This window comes from Ornithodoros turicata, chromosome 9, assembly GCF_037126465.1.
Source record: "Ornithodoros turicata isolate Travis chromosome 9, ASM3712646v1, whole genome shotgun sequence".
Taxonomy (NCBI): domain Eukaryota; kingdom Metazoa; phylum Arthropoda; class Arachnida; order Ixodida; family Argasidae; genus Ornithodoros; species Ornithodoros turicata.
In genome coordinates, this window is record NC_088209.1 from 322,559 (window position 1) to 337,531 (window position 14,973).

General features: G+C 46.2%; 1 protein-coding gene across 2 annotated transcripts in view; it reads left to right on the forward strand.

Annotated features, from left to right (window-relative positions):
* Positions 1 to 14,973, forward strand: part of LOC135368021 (titin-like) — a 145,901-nt gene that overhangs the window by 96,920 nt on the left and 34,008 nt on the right. Inside the window, exon 1 of one of the 2 annotated variants that reach the window (XM_064601103.1) lies at positions 6,772 to 7,010. The exons of the other annotated variant lie outside the window; for it this stretch is intronic. The gene's annotated coding sequence lies outside the window, so the exon portion shown is untranslated. Of the gene's footprint in view, positions 1 to 6,771; positions 7,011 to 14,973 lie in introns of those variants that run through there. 2 annotated transcript variants of the gene reach the window in all.

A 14,973-nucleotide genomic window follows, 5' to 3' on the forward strand; every position in this document is an offset into this window, starting at 1 on the left:
GCCTCCCGTTTTCAACAAATCACGGACGAGAACGTTGTCATTCGGGATGATGATCGGCTAAGAGCGTGCCATGTGGTGAAGTTCATTTTTAAGTGTGTAAAGCAGAACGTTATGTGCATCTCCGCGTTGGCGTCTGATAGGGTGCTACAATTCTTCAGATGACGTAACAATGGATAGAGGTATCCGAATGGCGGTGCGTCTACTCGCCCGTATCCGGAAAAAAGTGCGTTTTGTATTAACGCGGCACACGTTATGAAGGAGAAGTATTGAACAACATATTGTAAATGAGTTCACACCTCCTTTAAAACTAAAAGGAAAATGCCTTCATAACAAGCAGGTCTTGAGGTCGAGGCGTGACCGCTGTGACCCTCATAAGCCAGGCGTGGTTGTCTCATTGAGGACGACAAAGTGTGACGGGGAAAGTAAAAAAAAAAAGAAGAAATGGAGGGAGAATATGCAGATAGCTGACTAGGCGGATTTTCCTCCATATAACAAAGAGGTCAAGATGATAGTGCTTGGTCTGTTGGTAGCTCTTCTATACTATCGGGCGTTCAGCATGCTGATATGGTAGTATGTTGCTTCGAAGGAATCATTCGTCTTAGGCCGAGTTCACGTGGAACTGCATCGACATGTGCCGTGAAGTCCGCATTCGAAAAGTCCGCGAGGTCTTCGGGGTATTTTGGTGGGGACATTTTAAATTGAATAAATGAATGCGTAAACCTTCATTAATTGGTAATCGCAATTAATTATATCAAAATTCTCAAAAATTAACCTAATTGCACTACCATAATTAATTAAACTGTACAGTAAATCGTGACTCCAGAACGTTCCATGAAAGCCACCCAATGGTCGCGAAGCCGTAAACTCTTGGTCGGAACACGGAGAGAGTCGTTATATGGAACCGGTATTAGTACCGGGATTGGAAATAGGGTTATTGGAACCCTAAGGCTGATGATGTTAGCCACAAAGCCGTATTTCTGCTTTCTTGTATTGTGCTTTCCCGGCGAAAGATGCCCAAAGTGTTTGAGACCGGTATAGTTTATTCTTCAAATGAGTTACTTCCATAATTGAAATCATTTCGTGTCTTCACCTGATGAAGTGCAGGTTCTGCACGAAAAGCTTGTGAATATTAAGGTTTTATACGAAAGAGTGCTTCATTCGCTGGGCTTATTGTGTTCTCACTACTACCAGACTGGACTGCGTATTTTTTCTTGGTCGCAAAAGTGCCCTTTCCTGCTCTGTGCCCGGGGTGGTAACTAGCGTTCTGTCGTTGACTGTAGTGCAATGTCTGCAGACAGGTAAGATCGAGAATACTTGGAGAAATACGAGTCAGTGCGTGAAAATATTATACTTTTAAATTGACCTCGTCGATTATTTCTTTTATTCGTACAAAAACACTTATCAATCGAGTGAAGCCTTCGGCGTGCGCTGAGTAAAATGTTGACTGACTGTGCGCTGTGTGCTTCACTGGCAGCGACAAATCTTCCAGGGGAAGTGTTCTAGTTGATTAAAAGTGCGCTTTATGTGGTTCTTGGCACTATCCGATCACCGTGTCGAGAAATAATTTTTGCGAATTTTTTACCCTCACAACACCCGAGCAAAATTGAAATTATTATTATTTCATTTCACAGTCCTTCTGGCTCAGGCGGGCCCGCATACCAATGTACGCCCCTGGTAAATAAATAGACACGTATTATTGTTATTTAGCAAACGTCGTTTATCCGTTGAAACGTTTGTATTTCAAGTACATAGTGTACGTAAACGTAAGGTATTTAGCGTCAATTAAATTAGATACCATCGGTCGAGAGATAGCGCTATATTGCTCTGCACTCTGAAAAGAGAATTTCATTGCACAGCGCACTCTGGGTCAACTGTCATTCGTAATAGTACCGTTCATTTTCCTGACTGGTTAAAAATTTGAGGCGTTACACCGCGTTCTCCTCCTCCTGTTCATCCAGGAGCGATAACTGTGCCGTTCGGTGCCATGTTTAGATACCGTCTCCATCGCCCGTAGGTCCTGTAATTATCTTTGGTGACGTAGTTATGCAACGGTCCTTCGAAAAATAATTAACATATCAATATAAGATACTAATATCTATTAAAAAGAAATATACTGAAGAAGATATAAAAAGAAATAAATTGAACGTAAAAAAAAGTAAAATAAGAATTCCGCAACGTCTTCCGCGTCAGAATGAAAGCGTATAGCTAGAGAAAAAGAATGTTTGAGAATTCGTGCGAGCCATTTATCGGGGATTGTATCTATTTTTAGAAAGTGAGCCACCGAACAACGCGAGACGTGCTTGTAAAACATTGGCCCAAATAGGTGTACGAAAGGACGGCGGGAAAGACAATGGGATGTATATCTGGACATCTTTGTCTCGTGCTATCTATAGTGGGAACACCCTTATTCGCGCAGCAACCTCATAGCCATTGTAAGGGCTCATAGATGCAAGGCCTTTTTCTTTGTAAAGTGTCAACGCACTTCAAGATTGAAGGGCAAAGAAAATAATAAGTAAAAACAAGTTAATATTTGGGACCAATGCCCATAATTAGGGGGTGATTTTTTCGGGTTAAATGCCTTTCTCAGATTCGGGGGGTAAAAAATCGGGCGCTATTTTTAAATCTGTAATTCGGGGAGAAATCGCGCGATAATTGTGCTTTCGGGTGTTTATGTTTCTCCTCTTGTATATTAAGTCCTTCCTAATCTGTATTTTTGTTTTTTTGCGGGATCGTGACTTTCCAGCGGTAATCTCCGAAAGCATAGACAGTGTTGACACACATGAGTGTATTGCTGGGAACGTAAGCGACCCATTCTTACATGCGCTACACGTGGCGACCTTTGTTTGTCTTCAGTGGAAACGTCACTTGAAAATTTAATAGTGACTGGAATTCGGGGAGAAATTGGGTGTAACCCGAATTGGTCGGAGGTCAGTTCGGGGGGAAATAACCGGGAGGAGTGGGGTTTAACCCGAAAGAGTCACTCCCTTCCGATAATGTAATAGAGCAGAGAAAGACGTGCACTTCTAGGGAGCGGTTGTATTCGTCAACTGTCACTCTGAATCATATCATACCGTCCCCTGACTTCTTGACAGCAGGAACTGTTCTGGGCACACTATAACAAGTGTCCAAATTGGGCAAACGTACCCCTTTCCAGGAATTCAAGAAGAAAAAATGTAATTAGAGATGACGAATGAGCTAGGAAAGTTTAAAGGTATCGTCTATCATCCGCCTCGACCTGTGACCTCGGAAGATTTCTCAGTTCGACGCCTTGCGCCCTCAGTACTATTACGTCACAACATTCGTCCAAATCGTGCCTATCATTTTTCGGACAATAAAAAAATTACGGGCAACCGTGTGTCGAAGTGTTTATCAACTCGTCAACTACGGCGGCAAAACTAGGTTACATGCGGACAACACTGGGTCTAAAACTAAAGTTGTCGGCTACCTATCGGTACAGTGAGCTAGAAGAGTGCATAGAGAACGGAGGGGTCTGGGGACAGAGGATGTGGCGAAAATATAGCGTTGGCGCTGCTATCGAAAAACTACAGTGTGCGGGCATCTGGCCGTCTCAACAATTTTACGAATTGAGATTTTTCTTCTCTTGTGTTACGTTGGAAACAATTAATTATAATTGCAATTAATAGTAATTGCAATAATAATTGATTTTTTTAATTCGGCGTCTCCTCCTTACTAACTGTATGGCGTCTCCATCGTCGTCGTTTGCATCGCCACCTTGTGCTATACGCCACGATAGTCAGGCGGAGAGCTCGGTCGTTTCACCGTGCATTCACACGAGCGACATCCTCACCGAATATTCTAGTGGAAGAAAAAGCGAGAACACTGCTCACAGAGCCGAAGTTCCGTCCCGTGGTTGAGCATTCACACGGTGCAGAACATCGGGAGTGGCGTACTGCTCATTTAGCAGACGACACTTATAGCAGACGACACCGTCAGCCTGTTTTCCTGTCGTCTGCTACGGAATATCTTGCGGCTGTGTAGCAGGATATTCCACACGGTTACCAGTGTACGTGAAGACGCAACGTTGAGCGCTCGCGCTCACGTGACAGCAGAAAGCTATGACGCTTTTCGCATCTTCCGCTTCTGGGAGAATGTTGCTCGTGTGAATACATGGTCACTGCCCTCTTCTATAGTTCACTGTGTAGTGTCGGTTACGTAGCCATCAGGAGGTTGACAGTCATTTGTCACCAGACGTCGCCCTGAGCCATTTCACTTCAATTTAAGGCACGTTAAGAATATTAAGCGTTCTCTATCACATTTGTAACTCGTCGCACTGGGTTTACTTACATGTTATGCGCACGTGAACGAAAGGATAATGGTTTTCAAGCAACAAGGTGGTAAATTACGCCGTCAAAATGAACTGGGCTGTTATGTTGCTACGCGGTACCTTTAATAGCGAACGATGAAGTTGTTTTTTAAGACTGTGACGCGTAGCCACAAGGGCCATGAAGAGGAACGACTGCTGCGGCGAACACTTTTGACCACAACAAGTGCAACATCGCGCTCGATGTCGCGCGAGTTCCGAAAATATATCGTGAAGACTTCCGCCCTGGCGTTCTCACGGAAAGCGTGTGCACATTACACGGCGTGTAACCGGATAACCCCAGCACACACCCAGAACCAAATAACGTCGCACAAAAACGGGTACCGTTAGGCGAATATTCCTTCACGCTCCGTGCGAGCTCTGCTAACTCGGCAAGGAAGCCTGGTCCGCTAATACTCTTTAGCAAGTCTAATGGTATACCACGACTATCTGCACATGTGCTTGCCACCGTAGGTATTCAAAATACCCAAAAGCTTGGGCTCCCGCTAAGACAATCCGCAAATGTATTCGTTGAGCCGGTCCAATGTGGCGATTCCCTTCTAAGAATTGGACACGGGTGATTCGAATGCAGCCATGCGTGAGTTGGTTCGACTACCGTATTCCCGTTTATTGATGCGGATACACCGTTGCAGTCGCACGTATTCCTCCACCGTATCCAGTTATCCGCCGTCGGAGTTGCAGAATTTTCGGGACACGGAATGTAATGAATGTGTGCAGAAGAGGACGAAGAAGAAGATAAACTGTGGGCCCGTCAATTTCATGACGCTTACCGTATATTCACACGAGCGACATTCCCTCAGAAGCGGAAGATTCGAAAAGCGTCATAGCTTTCTGCTGTCACGTCAACGCGAGCACTCAACGTCCTGTCTTCACTTACACTGCTAACCGAATATCCTACTACACAGCCACAAGATGTCAAGTAGCAGACCACAGGAAAACACGCTAACGGTGTCGTCTTCAAGGTGTCGTCTGCTAAATGCGCAGTACTCCACTCCCGATATTCCGCACCGTGTGAATGTTCAAAATAACACGGGGCGGAACTTCGGCTCTCTGAGCAGTGTTTTCGCTTTCTTCTTCCACTAGAATATTCGGTGAGGATGTCGCTCGTGTGAATAAACGGTTAAAGGAAGACTCCGCACCAGAAACTTGTTGAGATAGTGCGATGAGTGCGACATCCACCCGTAGCGTATGATATTTCAGTGACACAATTTCTCTCAGTGGCACAGATATTTAGAAAGGAAATATTTTCCTTTGAATGCTTAGGCGCTCCTTCAAGGAGAAGCTGTCCACAGCACTGGGTTTCACCTCACCGTTATTCATCGTGTACGGCTTTCTGTAGGGTTTGCTTTTAACGCTGGCGAATATTTTATAACAAAAATCGAAGAAGCGGATGTCTGGTAATCCAGGTGGCACGAATAAGTTACAAAGCGCGTTCCTGAAAAACAGCCGGTGGCCCACACGAAACTACCGGTGACGTCACGCATGGTAGAGGAGGTAAGAGAGGAAACCTTCAGAAGTTTAGCTTTCGTTTTGAGCTTCCCAGCTCTTTTCGCAACTAACGAGTCGCCAGGCCGACTTTATCTCTCATTTCGGAAGCATGTATCGAACTTATTCACCCAGCTATCATAGTAGTTTGGGGTTGTACCGGACTCTCCCTTTAAGACTGAGTGCTCAAAAATTTAGGTGTGAACAAGTTCGATGAAAGAAGGGTCGAGTGACGAGTTATAGTCTTGAGCCTGAGACGGGCTCTAGAAGTAGGTGTCGGTCTCAATGTCCTTGACATATCGAAGAATCGTGAAACGCTCCTTGCTTTGGTTGTGCTCTGCCTTATAGACTGTCTAGACAGAACAACCCTATAATTTCCCGACATGTTTATGTTGTCCCCGTAGCAGACTTACGAAGGTTGTAGTTACCGTAAAAGTTAATTAGTATACTGTCTAAGAAAGAAAAACAATGCAGATTTGGAACTAATTTAACGGTGTCTACTCTTATTGCAATTCCTCCCCATTTTGGTCTCCGTACCCAGAAATGGGCTCCTCAGCCCTGCAGGTACGCCCCAAAACTTCGCAACTTAGTGCAAGTGCCCTTAGTGCAAGCACGTATGCAATTTCCCGTTGACTCTAATAGCGCGATAGAGTCAATGTTTACTTCCATACCGACTATTGTCACTCCTTCGACAGCGATACAATTTGAATGGCAGCACTCGCGGTTTGTGCCATGTTTCGCGCTACGTTATGTCACAGACATGCGCCGCGACACAGCGAAAGGCACCCACTCCGAGAACAAGACCACCCGCTGCCGTTCTACGGGGAAAGCACAAAACGAAAACTTGCCTAGACAGCGCTAGGAGAGAGGAACGCGAGGGGGCGGCCATCTTGGTTTCGCCCTCGATCTCATAGACGCGCGCGCGCGTTTGTGTTTCACTTTCGCAGTAGACCGCGACAGCGCGCGAAGCGAATGCCGCGAACACTGCAAAGTCACGTGAATCGTTTACGACATCTAGTCTTCAGCTCTGTCCGCGCTTGAAGGTTTGAGTCGACGCGGCTTTACGTGAAATGTGGATGGAAGGATACATGCTACACGAAGTGTCTGCAGCGGATCTTTGGATTTTGTTTCTACTGTAGTGCCACATCCCTCTGGAGTAATTCTTGGAACATCAGCCGTGACCGTGAGTACTTTCTGTGATGAAGGAGGGGGATGTCATGATACGCGTTTACCACATTTACATTATTCCGCAAAGTTCCAATGCGCGTGCTTCCAGAAAAAGACGATCAAGGTTAACGTAACGGCAAACGTTAGAAACAGCGCCTAGTACTCGTTCCTCGTTAGCGGTTACGCGACCGTACTTGTCTGACTTGCTAGATACAGAACTCTACCGCATAGCAGACTGTGCGCCAACCATTGTCACGAGTGATGAATTTATCGCTTCTGATTCGAAGAGAGAGGGAGACGTACGCTTTTTTTTTTCTCTGATTTAGCGCGCATCGAAATTGACACAAAACGGCGTACGTCTTCCAATCTGAAATGATCCTCTAGTTGGTGGCAATGTTTGACGCTCAGCGTGTTATGCATTAACGTTATGTTCTAAAGGAAGTTTCACTCCGTACGCGAAGGTATGTGGAGGAGAGAAAGGGATCTTTTCAGTCATACTTTCATTGAAGTGTGTAGTGTACGCATTTATGCAGTGTAAAGAGGGGTTTTCGATCAACCCAGGTGTTGAGGGCGTTTACGCTTAGCGCGGCACCCTGGCGTTCACACACGCCGGGGACGTTTGACGTGGAATGATCCAGTGGGCAGCGTCACATATGATTACCAAATAGATGCTACTGTTTCTTGCTGCACTTTTTTTTTACATCAACAACAACAACAACTAGATGAATGAGGATGGGATGAGGTGATTCACCGCAACAATTGCAGTACCATTCCTCAGTGCCTGTGGGTTATTATATGAGTGGGATGAGGATGAAAAAGATGAGGCATACACACTCGCACACACACACACACATGACACACGCAAATGAGATATCACACACAACGGCGAACACCAGCCGCTCCTTGCATCGTCGAGGCTTTCAAAGTATTGTTTTCGTGGTATATATTGTGTGCGAGCCCACTACAAGAGTCAGTATAGTATGATTGCATCGACAGAAGGAGCTTGAACCTTGACATCAAATACTGTTCAAGCGCACATATTACTATGTGATATGAGTACTAACGGCAACGCTTTCTTTTGATTTGACTTTTATCATCGTGACAGGCAACACTGTACCCCAATGCTCGCTGTACTTTCATGAAATTATAATAAAGAGCAGCTAGTGAGGACCGAAGTCTCACAGTGTGAAAGGAGCACAACCAGAAAGGTGCTTTTAAAACATGCCATATGGATTTGAGCCTAGCTCAATCTGCCCGCACTGTTGTGACAGAACACGTTCTTTTCCTGTACTCGCATTGTCGAGTCTACATTTGCGATGTCATCTGTACCCCTCACACTCCAAAGCCTTTCCAGAGAAGGACACCTATCGGAACGGCGTCTGTGACACACGATAACGGAGATTCCCCTATCTATCTGCCTATCAAACAGCTTTTATGAGTCGTTAAAATATTTCTTTTTCGAACGTACAGTGTTTGCCGCATCTGTATATAAGTGATCGTAAACTTCAATTATTCGAGCGAAAGCCCTCGCCATCCACTACGCACGCCAGGAATTCGTTTCGTCTCGCTTCGGTCCTGCCCACGCGCGTCTCCATATTTCTGGCTATTCGTCCTGACTGTAGTGCCACTGCGAGGGCAGCGACAAGTAACGGATACGTGGGCACTCATAAAGTTATGAGAACACAATTTAGATGCCCTACCTTGGACAGAAAGAAAATAGTCTGGTCTACGCCCATGTGGCCGAGGCACTCACCAATGCCAGAGTGAGCGAAGATAAATGCTAAAGCGAGACAGTCATCCCCGCGTGTCAGCGGCGCCAACTCCTTTCGCTAAGGTGTCATTCGAAGCACCTACCTCAAAAGGAGTTGTGGCCTCAGAGTGTGTCAGAGGCCGGGTTCCGGAGTTGCCACTCCGGAGTTGGAATGATTCCGGAATGGAATTGGAATGGAATGAGAGAAACTGTTCTAGGAATGGGAATGGAATGGTCTGGTTGCCCCGGTGGCGGTTTTGGTTTCAACGTGCTGGTTTCTGCCCTCGCACCCTTTGCACCGCACCTGCACAAGGTCAAGAGTGAAATCACCTTGTCTTTGTGCTTTTTCCGTGCTTGGTAATGTCAGTCTCTTCTAGCACTGCCGGACTTGCCAGTATGGTTACCGGTCCGTTTCTTCTATTGAGGGAATTAACGGAATGGAATTGGGTTGCCAAGCCATTCCAGGAGTGGGAACTGACCATACCTTTTCATTCCGCGGAATTGAAAGGAATGGAATTATCGCAAATCTCCATTCCTCGGAATGGAATTGGAACGGAATGGAACACCCCATTCCGCAACTCTGGTCAGGGGTAGTAAGTTCGCTAGTCTTCCACCTGCCCTTTCACCATGACGTGATTAGTAGCCACATAACCACAACAAACTAATGCTCTCTAAGAACAGGTCCTGACCGCAGAGTGCACTGTGCGAAAACTATTGTCACGAACGACACGGTTATCGCTTCTGATACGAAGAGAGAGTGGTGTAGCCCTTTTTCTGCCAATTTGGATACGGTATTTGGCGCAAAAACGCCCGCCTCCCTTTCGAATCACGAGCGACAACCCTATCATTCGTGGCAATAGTTAGCGTGTAGTGTTGTATGTGGTGAAGCGTTGCTTTTAGAGTGTACAGCATACAAGGACACATTCCTTACGAATGCTGGGCACTTACGCTATAGGAAAAGGACATGCGACTTTCTAGCAGAGCATATTGGCGTCGGCACGAAGCTGTCTTCCTTCGAAGGAGAACCATACGAGATTGTATGAGATGTCTAGGAAGAGCGTCCTTAGCGTCAGCTGTTTGCAGAGGAAGGCGCTCTCGTTCACCTTGGAAACGTCGCGGAGGTCAATAATTCGCGTTGCGTGGGTTTTCAATTTGCCAAGGAGAGTCCACCAATTGCTGCACACTTGGGAGGAAGCGATTTCGGTTCATTGAAAAACGCGATCCGGGATCGGGAATTAATTTCTTTCATACGTACTATAGGTAACCATAGCGCCTTTCGTCCACGGTGTCCTTGTCAAATGTCATTAGGGGCCTTCTGAGGAGCAGGGCCCCAGACACAGTATTTTTTATTTTTTTACACCTTTTCACAGTAAATGTTTTCTCCTAGCATGCATCTTCTCGGAGTAACTGTTACTTCATGCAGGAAAGGGCTTATCGCTCTTCTAAATGGCTTATTTTACGTAAACTAGCGTTCGAAGTGGCACATTCCTCAAAAACACCTTTTAACGACCATTCAGTTGAGAATACTGTTCTTGGATGGCAGGTAAGTAGCGAGTTATTGCCGAGTTATCTGCCTGCTGGTATATGACGACATGCTGCTAGGTGGGATCGTGTTCACAGGGAACTGTGTTTCAAATGGATTGTATCTTCTCGTATTGCAGTTGAGACTGTGGTTGTAAAAAAAAAAAAGAGGGGGTTCTTACTTGCTGGAACACCCATTTTTTCTTTCCTAAAACGCTCCTAAAATGACCCGAAAGATTTATTTTGCACGTAATGAACGTTCTCGTTATTTGCAAGTTTGCGCGCAGCGCCACGCAATGCAACGTGAAAACCGTTATTGTATAGGACAACTTGGAAATAAACTTTATGACTGGCGTTCTCACCAGAGCTCGTGGTGCATTATGGGACAAGTCATGCATTTATCGCCTGTTACTCTATATCGACAAGCTGAAGGTCTGTCCCCGAGTGAAAGTGACTTGCGATCTGTCCACTGGGTTAGGTCACTGTTCATTGCACTGGGCTATAGATGTAGTCGTGTGTCTTCAATGTCGAATGCCAAGTAACATCAAGCATAAATTGCACAGGGCGGACATCATCAAGGTGTTGCTTGGAGGGAGAACCACTATACGACGTCCACGGAACGAATTGGACATCGCGGAGAATTTTTCTTCGGGGCCGAGCGACGTTCAATAAGAGAGAGAGAGCCTCGCTGTGGGAGGAGGCATCGTAGAACAACCTATGGTGTTTACGCTATTCCTTAACGGCATATCATGCCGTAGAACACCATTAGAGGGTAACTGGGTACATAACTGTGCTGTACGTAACTCATTCCACTAATTGGACAATGGAAGGAAGCGTTATTAGCTTTACAACTCGTGTTCTCCAAAAAGAATACGACTGCATGTTTCTGCGTCGGTCAAAACCAACTCTAGACAAGGAGCGTGTACAGTGATTGCTCCATACACCCGTACACCCCTAAACAACACCCAAATGTTACAAGACATCCCCTTACTTTTTTTTTACATGTGTATTCCCGTACAGGACCAGCCCTTGTTATCTCGGCTATAGACACTTGTTTGGAATGATATGTTAAGCCCTTATCGAGCAGCTACAATAATGAGCCCCTCAATTTTTTGCACCCCCCCCCCTCCAGTGCTTGGGATTCTGGACAAACCAGTGAGTGTATTTTCAGTTGAGCTTCCTCACCATACCGCGCGACGTCTGCCCTTTTTTTTTTCTTAGTTTCATTTCGTGCAATGGGATCTTCCTCAGTTTCCGAAGGCGAAATCTATCCTGCGGTTGTGAACTACCGACAGTCTTGAACACTTACACTTACCTTCACAGCTTTAGAAAACCAAGGTTGATACCAAGGATACTAAAGCAATGTCTTTCATGAATAGAATCCAAGCATTTATTTACTTTTTCTTTTCCCTACACCACCACTGTGCAAAAACACGCGATGAAGCGTTCGGAACGTTCAAAAATGCGGGAGAAAATGATATTAATGGCTTTGTTGCCGTTTATGCTGCTTATACTCTTTAAAAAGGACCTCACTACACAATACACTGATGGCCAACTATAGCGCAGAGTGATATCATTATCACTCGTGATTTGTAGAAAGCGCAGGACATGCGCATCTTTTTGACAATTCACGTAACAACAAAACTGTCACAATCGTGGATAACAATTTACGTCACAGAAATTGCAAAATTGCGTGCGTTCTGTATTGGCATCGGAGCGTGCGTTTCTTTCGTTTCTAATGTATCGAGAGAGATAACGACGTGATTCGGGATGAGCAGTGGCAAGGAGCGTGTAATGCGACGAAGTTCTGCTTTAGGGGTGTGCTTGCGAAGCATTGCAGAAGCGAACAGTACTCTCGAAGAAACCTGTACGGAAAACAGCGCCCCACAACCCGATGAAGCATAGACGGTCTGGTGGATTACACGAACGAAAGTGTACCCTTGACGAAATATTGAGAGAACAAAACGGAACCGAGTAAATGTACTTCGCCTAATGCGCCCTTAAAACACATCGTTGTGGTGGTGGTATTAGTAAAAGACCTCTCCATTGTCAGGTTCACACGACTAACGGTCTGGGGAAATGTGCGTCCTGGGCCGACTTCTAAAGGAACGGTGCCGAAATATGTCTGACCGCAGCCAATCAGAGGTGGTGGTGGTGGTGACGAACCGGCTTGCCGTTGTTGCCGTCACGTATGTGGGCTGCGTCACGACTGAGCCAGGATGAGATGATATGGTGTGATAACAGATATGAAAGAATCGGCCTGTGGCGGCTCGTGGACGACGATGACAACGACGTGCCTCTGCTGGCGCGCGCCACTGCGCCTGCCAGCCAGTTCTACCGGCACCGTCCTAGCATGAGGCCACGACCATCTGCCCGCTGGGACATTCCATCATCGCCGGTCAGGACTCATGTGGAGGAAGACCATAGTCCTCTACAGGCCAATCAGAACTTCACAGCATGACACGCTCTTGGCCAACCACCATCTCGAATGCCATCGTCCTGCGCCTGCCGAGAGGCGTACGCCTTTTTGTGACGCACCAGCTCCCGTGGCTTAGGTGATGGCATTCCACGCCGAGACTGGGAGGTGACCCGAATTCGAATCCGGGCGCCGGCTTCCCAGGCTTCCTCTGAGACGCTTAAGAAAAGTGTCGGAGCAGGACGCGGGATCCACCCCCCCTCCCCCCACACTCTTAAAAATGAACTTCACCGCATAGCACGCTCCTAGCCAACCATAATCTCGAATGATATCGTTATCTGCCCTGATTTGTTGAAAACGGGAGGCGTACGCCTTTTTTGTGACACTTATGCTGTTCATAATTGTCACAAAAAAGGCGCACGCCTACCGTTTTCAACAAATCAGGGCAGATAACGATATCATTCGAGATTATGGTTGGCTAGGAGCGTGCTATGCGGTGAAGTTCATTCTTAAGAGTGCAACCTGCAGCAGTGGTCATGTTTCCCATCTGAGCGTGGCCGACAGGAACAGCAGATGCTTATGCAGTTATGTCAATTGTCACAGAAAGGTCATACGTCCCATGTTTCTACAAATCTCTTCGGGGATTTCTTGGTGATGTCAGGATTTTGTTTTAAGTGTTTTGGATACATGTTAATCACCATGAAAGGGGTCTACACTCTTGAAACAGAACTTTAGCGTATAACACGATAACCGCACGCCATTGCACGGAATGATATCATTATCGCGGGCCGTACACGCTTTTGCGAAAATTAACGAAAGTGTCATAAAATGGCGTACCCCACCCGCTTTTAACAAATCAGGAAAGCGAATGATATCATTCGGGATGATGATTGGCCCAAAAGTGTGTTATGCGGTCAAGTTCTGTTTTAAGAGCGTAGGCCGTTTTGCGACAGTTAACGTAAGTGTCACAGAATGGCGTACGCCTCCGGTTTTCAACAAAAGCTGGAACGATGCCATTTTAGAATGGCTGACAGGGAGCGTGTTATGCGGTCAATTTCTGTTGTAATCTTCACGCATAAAATGGACGTGGCAAAGGAGAAGTGTGACGCCATGTCAATTTCTACCACGAAAGACTTTCGAGTCTTCACTGCACTGACTGACTGATTAGTGATAACGTATCACTCTTGGTTTAAGCAGGGAGCTGAACGTACTCCTTTTCGTACCCCAATTAGCAACTAAGGCTAACGTGTCATAAACAGGAATACGCTGAACATGAACCAATTGATGTTCTGAGGCTGGAACAAACAGAAAGGATGAACCCATACAAAGCCTCAAGTGCCTAAGAAATATTCTTTCATCAGGAATACGCTTCCCATTTTGAACAAATCAGTAGAGAGAACGACTGATGATTTTGGCCAAGAGGATCAAGTTCCCCTGTGCTCGTAACGATTCCCACTGACGTGTGGCCAACAATGGCTTCCGTGATCAGTAGTGGACGCGATGATGTCATTACACGCCAATCCGAGTAACGCCTGGGCTGTCTTTGTGTGGTTTTCATCATACAAATGTCGGCACTGCTCCCTGTCAAGTCGGCCCAGGATGAACGATCGCACTCCTTGCGGCACTCGTGATTATTGCCCGCCTGAGTACGGAGATCAGTTCCAACAGCCGGAGAGTCCATATTCCCCCACGTTTTCGGAGTGCGTTGTGGGTTACGATCTTTTTAACGTTTAACTTGAGAGAGCCGTTGAGTCCGGAGGACTTCAACTGATGCAGTAACAGCAGTCGTCGTGACGCACGCAGTCGGCAACTGAAATGGCAAACAAAGAGTACGCCGCCGAGGGATGATTTATTTGAGTTTTCCACTGAAACACGTTACATTAAACGGTACGCTAATCTCGGAAACCTTGACCAACAGACACGGAGGTTCTCCCTCAACCAGCCGGGTGAAAGGATTTTTCTCTCGACTGGTTTTGGAAGCGCTACGGGGCTCTGTCAGTATCGAAGGCAGATGATCGTCACGAAGGACTTCATCATCTATTCAAAATATGACAGCGAGTGCTGCTTCAACCGGTCCTGTACAAGGACGCACCTTGCCGTCTGTACTGCATCGAAAACAAGGGGGTGATCGAAAATCTGGATAAGTAGTTCAAATGGTGTATGGTATACTTTGAATATGAGGGAGCAGGGAAGGTATCCTCCATAATTTTATTCAGTTTTGGCAGCGGCGTATATGATACAACAAGTAGCATGCTTCAGGTAACATGTTAACAACTCTTGGATCTGTGCTGT